This window comes from Emydura macquarii, unplaced genomic scaffold (assembly GCF_026122565.2).
Source record: "Emydura macquarii macquarii isolate MOO-44397 ecotype Brisbane River unplaced genomic scaffold, CSIRO-AGI_Emac_v2 contig_1353, whole genome shotgun sequence".
Lineage (NCBI taxonomy): Eukaryota > Metazoa > Chordata > Testudines > Chelidae > Emydura > Emydura macquarii.
In genome coordinates, this window is record NW_027131490.1 from 706,405 (window position 1) to 712,404 (window position 6,000).

General features: G+C 42.9%; 1 long non-coding RNA gene across 2 annotated transcripts in view; it reads right to left on the bottom strand.

The window, feature by feature from the left end:
* The window catches only part of LOC137155374 (uncharacterized), a 29,149-nt gene extending 24,538 nt beyond the window's left edge, over window positions 1-4,611 (bottom strand). For both annotated transcript variants that reach the window (XR_010920444.1, XR_010920443.1), the window contains exons 1-2: window positions 4,513-4,611; window positions 2,979-3,117 (exon numbers count right to left, since the gene is read on the bottom strand). This is a non-coding gene — a long non-coding RNA (uncharacterized lncRNA). The remainder of the gene's footprint in view (window positions 1-2,978; window positions 3,118-4,512) is intronic.
* Between the last annotated feature and the right edge of the window lie 1,389 nt (window positions 4,612-6,000).

Here is a 6,000-nt window from a genome sequence, read left to right on the forward strand (position 1 = left end):
TTGTTGCTGCTGAGATGATAGAGAGGAATCAAAGAAAGAAAAAGAAAGTGGTAACCATGAAAAACTACATTGCTAAAATACAAAAGAGAAATAATACACTATACTACATGCTATATTATTGTGGCAGAATATTTTGAAACATGTCTGAAGAATCTGATTTTGCTGTCTGGGGAATTTTCACACCGTGTTCTTTTGCTGTCTTTGTACAGCTTTCAGTTTGACATAGCAACCAAGACTTGTAGTTTCACAGAATATCTGGTTGCTTTAAAAGAGATGCCCAATCAGAAACTGACATCTTATAGGGCAGGTCTGTAAATGTCAGTTGTTTAAAGCAGCAGAAGAATCTAAGAGAAATGTGAACATGTTTTGATTTGTTCTAGTATATCGAATCCACATATGTACATCTGATAGTACTTCTCACTGTCACTGAGACAATGGCAGTCCACTTTGAGAGATCACCTCCTGAAACAGTTGAAGTTCTTTTACCTCTATATTCCACCAACAGCTTCTCCCTGTTGTTCTGATAAATTGATAGCACTACTCCTACAACATTTCCTGAAAACCTTGTACTCTAATTTAAACCACCTCTGAAATTATATTTCATTTTTGCATAACTCAAAACTGCTGAGTTTCAGTCAAGTTCAGAAGCCCTCTGCTAAGAAAACCAGACACCCTGAAGAGCAGATACCATTGTTGATTCAGTGGTAAAATTTGCACACCATTGAACTAGTAGGGGCAAAACTGAGACTTCAGTGACACTGGCAGATGAGGTACCAGCTCATGCCAAGGCCCTTAGACCTCATTGAACACTGACAAATGCATAACTGGAAACCAGTCTGTCTCACCTGTGTGTTAGTATTGTTAAGAAAGTCGTTGGATTTACATCAATGTGTTTAGAGCTTAGACTTTGTGCAATGCTTCCATATTGCTGCATGCATTAATCTCACTTTAATGACTCTATCCCAAGCTATAAGGTAATAATTATGTGTTTGTTCTAGAACTGTACAATGTTTGTTCTGAAACTATGTAACTAACCAAACAGGAAAAAAGCTTCACCTGATACAAAATGCTGGATTCCTACAGAAAGCGTTATCGCCTGCCCATCAGAAAGGACTATTGAATCCAAATGGGCCCTTGTGAAACAAACATTTTGTCAACAGCTTCCCCCACATCCCTGAAGAGTGTATGTGCCCAAGCCCTGATCCCATCACAGTTTGCCTGTTAAGAAGAAATTATTATTCGTATGCTGCTTGAATTTTGAGTGGGAGAATTTCTAAGCATAAGCAAGGGGTCCCAACTGCTTAGCTTGGGTTAGCCCTATAAGACATATAAAGAAGTTGCTTATTAGAGAAGTTTCTATCATCATCATTTGGAATTTAAGACTATAACTATTTGTATGCTTACCTGCTTTAATGACTCATTTCTTTTTCCTAGTTTATAAACCTTTAGTTAGTTTGTAATAGTTTAGCGAGGCGGTGTGGCCTCCCTCTGAGGCCGACACCGCGGGGGGGGGGGGGAGGAGTCTGCCACACACCACCTGGTGGGCAGGCCAGGTATCACACCACTTGCAAACTGGAAGCGCAGGGGAGGGACAGGAAGTATAAAAGCCAAGCCCTGTAGCTCAGTCAGGGGGAAGCTGTTGGAGAAGAAGGAGGTTGCTCCCCCAGGACTGGGACTTGAGCCTGACCCCCCCTTAAAGGGCCATCTGGGCTTCCCACTGGTGGGAGCCTAGAGGACCTGCCAGAGCTTCTGGGTCCCCGCGACTGGGAAGAGCAGCCTGCTGCCAATGATTTGGAGGAGCTGCCTGCCACCTGTGACTTGCCAGAGCAGCCTGCCCCCAATGACTTGGAGGAGCTGCTGGATAATAGTGACCCTGAGTGCCTGCTGGGACTGCCCCTCGCAATCTACCCTGAGGAAGTGGACTATGACCTGGGCCACAGGTACACGGGCACCGGAGGGCAGGGGGGGGGGAGGAAGTAGCCTAGGGATAGCCAACCACAGTCTGGCTGCATGCAAGTCCCGGCAACATTCAGTGCGTTTTGGCTAGAGCCCTGCTGATCCAGTTGCTGGAGGCCCTGTCACTGTTAGGGCCTGGACTGGGACACAGTGAAATCGGGTGGGCCTGTGTCCCCCTTCCCTCTGGCCACCTCAACTGCCCCTCAGCCAGCTAAGCCTCAATAGGCCATAGCTGGTTGCTCTGCTTTACTGTCCCACCTGGCCTGAGGACTTTGGCGTATAGACTGTTTATTGTTACAGGGTTGGTTGAAATCTAATTATAGAACATACACAACCAGTTTAGGGCTTGTGCCTGCTCCTTGACACTCTGCCCTGAGGTTGGCACTCATGCTCGTGAGCCACTTCAGACAGCCTGACACCCTCCTTATCTGCAGCTTGTATATTTCAAAATGTTTATAAAAAATTAGGGCCTATCTACTAGTAAATTAATTCAAGATGAAGGCAGAATTCAAGTTTTATCATATTAATCTCATGTCCTTGAAAATAAGCATATCTTGAGCACATGCTGTGTGAGGAACCCAATGCTACACTGATGACTCTTTCCTAAGCGAATATTGCTAAGACAGAAATTGTTATACTTGAGCCATCTGAAGAGTAACTATGATTAAATAGCACACATCCCCTACTCTAACCATTGTACTAAATGTTTCAGAAAGGGGACATTTTTTTTTCCTTCAAGAACTAGTATTCTTCTAAAACTGGTATTGAACTATGATAATAAAGAATAATATTTCTTTTATTTAACAGCAACTGGTGGTGTTGTTACCCTGGGTTCTGCCAACCCAAAGTTCATGGTAACTTTACTTCAGGAAATAAACGAAATGGAGACACGGCCATCCAGCAGATAGATGGAGTGGTAGAAACAACAAGAGTGCTCTTACTTTAAAGCTATATTTTACTTAGACTAAAGCACTTACACATCTGCAACAGGTTAGTAAAACACCGAAACCCACAATAATTACCAAAGCCTGGGGCGGCTTTCAAGTGGAAACAGTGACAGCTTTCCGACTGCCCTGATCTTCCAGCTGTCATTGGAGGATCCCGAAGGTGTGTCCAAGAAGAGATCCCCAAAAGTCCAAGCCTCTCCATACCACGTTTATCCTTGTTAGTAAAAAACAACATGCCAAGAAGAAAAAAAAACTTGTTGGGCAAGCAGTTTCAAAAGCTAATCAAGAGGTCACCTCAGAGTACTAATTAACTAGATGTATTCCTACAGAATCTGAATATCTTGAGGCCTGGACAAACGTTTCCCAGAGAGCATACATAAATAAGCTTATTGGTCTTTTCCAATCCAAACACAGATCCCAGCAAGTCACCCTGAGCCCCTCCCTGATGCTTCAGTCAAGCCAAAGGTTAAGCAAGAGTCTCTCTTCCTGTGATCATCCAAATCCCCTCCCCAACTGGCTTAGTCATGCCAAGGCTGCATAGGCCTGCAAAAAGGCCGACTGGATTTGGCTGTTAACAACAAGTATGATAATCAATATTACACTATCAAGTAGTCCCTGGCCCTTTCACTGGTCTCTTAATCTCCCTGTACATTGAGGCCTTTAACCTTCACCTCAGTGATTCAACCTTGGCCATTGTCAAAGATGCAACTTCAACCTAACTGAACCATTGGTCATTTCTCATATGTATTAATGTTTTTATATTTTTAGATCAGATCAAAACAGATAGCAATAATATGGCAGCATTGCCAAGGCCCCCTCAACATCCCTCAGTGTCTGATTGTACTTAAAAAGTTCAGTAAATTCACTCAAGTAAATGTACATAAGAATGCGGATTTATCTTTCTAACTTTTTGAAAACTTGTCTTTTTAAACTCAGTGCAGCTTTGTATTCTATTATTTTGTTGATTTGAATTTCATTAAGCAGTTCTTTAATGCGGCATGATTTTGTTTACTCTTGGTTTATGTTACTCAACCATATCCCTTAGCTTAATTAAGTTTATTTGTTCACGCTACAAGAACTTTTCACTGCTCTGCAGCAAGAATAGGTAAAAAATCAAGGGACACTCACTCAGCTCTGAAGCTGTCAGTCCATCATAACCTGAATATTGATTTTCTGTGGTTGGTGACATTCCCTAGGTATACATATCAAGATTGTTGACAGAGAGCTCTATACTTAATTGAATGTGATGTCTGTATGAAAAGTGATGAAGTTTGTTGGTGATGTATATGCTTAGCCCCCTCCAGTATATTCAATGGAGTTTTATGAAATTCCATACTGCTCTTACAAACCTGTATTAACTTACTTTCTTTAACTTCACAAACTGTGAGGCTGGTTCTCATCTTTCACCAACTTCACACTGGCATCTCTCAAATTACTTCAGTGGATTATGAGATCAAAATTGAGCATCACATTTTTAAATACACATGAAAAAGCAGGGGAGTTAATATAGGCCAAACAAAAAAGGCAATATACTTCCACAGCCCACAAAAAGCAGAGTGCCACACCTTCAGGAAGCCAAAGAGGACCAGGGAAATAAAGAGAAACATACCAGACTGTCTCTTTTCTGAGAAGACAGGGGCAGTTAAGGCTCTCAGACTGGTTTCCTACCAAGGAGCACTGAGCTGCAGTCCTCCTCTGTCAGAATGCCACCTGGATGAAGCAGAGATTGTCCTTTTTAAAGGCCCACCCATCCCTTGCTTTATAAGCTTCACAGGTGTGTGGGGTTGGGACTGATTGTGCCCAGAGGAACATTTTAACCACTTCCTGGTTGGGATAGGAAGACATAGCCCTGAAACTGCAGTCCCAGACCCAATGGGCAGGCATAAGGAACTGTGGAAAGGACTGCAGAGATGCCTGTATTCTTTCATCCAGGACAATTAAAAAAAAACTTGCCACAATAAAGAAATGGCAAAGTAGGGAACAATGAGGAAACTAGTTCAAGAACTGCAAAGGCAAGGCACAGAATATCTACCCATAAGGCTGCTGGTGAGCTAGTGGGTTGATGGTCACATATTGCTCCAGGAACAATATCTATTCTTGTGCACAACAAGAGGGCTTCTGCTTCTAGCAGGGCAGGTACCAATATAAGACGAAAGCAGGGATGAAGAAGATCTCAGTATGGGAGAAACCAATGGAGTGGGATTAATATTCAAAATAAATATCGTGCAGATGATAGACAGGTAACTCCCTTTTCTTCTTATTTCAAGGTGTTCAACAACAAAAACAGTGTTGTGATTACAGCTGCTATTTCTATTTGCTCTGAGTTGATATAGAAACTGCCAGAGAAGGTGGAAGTATAGAACCTTGAGTGACTGCAAAGAAGTAGTTTCTATTTCAGCACACTAGAGGGAGTGCAGAAAGTTTGTTAACTGTGCCTAGTAGCCATTTGAAGTTGATGTAGAAGCCTGCATTAAGGATAGATATTTCTGCAGGTACACACATACCCCCTTAATTAGAAGGTGAAATCTCCTGACCAAGCAGTAGTGAGTTCTATCAGGGGTAAAAAAAAAAAAAAAAACTGGCAGCCATGTTGAGCACTAGTCAGATCCAGCCCAGCCCTCCAAGCAGATGATAGAGCTGCTGGGGAAACCGAGACTGAATCTGTGGGCTGGATCTCAATAAAGTTTCCTGTAATTTTACAGGAGTCATAGATTAAGATCAGAAGGGACCTATGTGATCATCTAGTTGGACCTCCTGCACAATGCAGGTCACAGAACCAGAGCCCAAGCATAATTTTTTCGAGCCCAATACAAACTTATAACAGGGACCTCCTCCCACATACATATCACAATCCGTCATCCCATACATACAATCTCATGAGCCATGAAAAAATTTTTCCTCATGGTAATGGGGGTTGCAGCCTGGGCTGGACCCCCCAGGGCCTCCAGGCCCTGGTAAAGTGTATCCTTCCCTCCCCCCCCCATGTGGGGGCCCTGCACAGAACCTCACCCACCCACTCCTGTGGCCTCTAGACTGACTGAGTTATTAAAGTCCTCAAATCATGGTTTAAAGACTTTAAGGTACAGAGAATCCACCA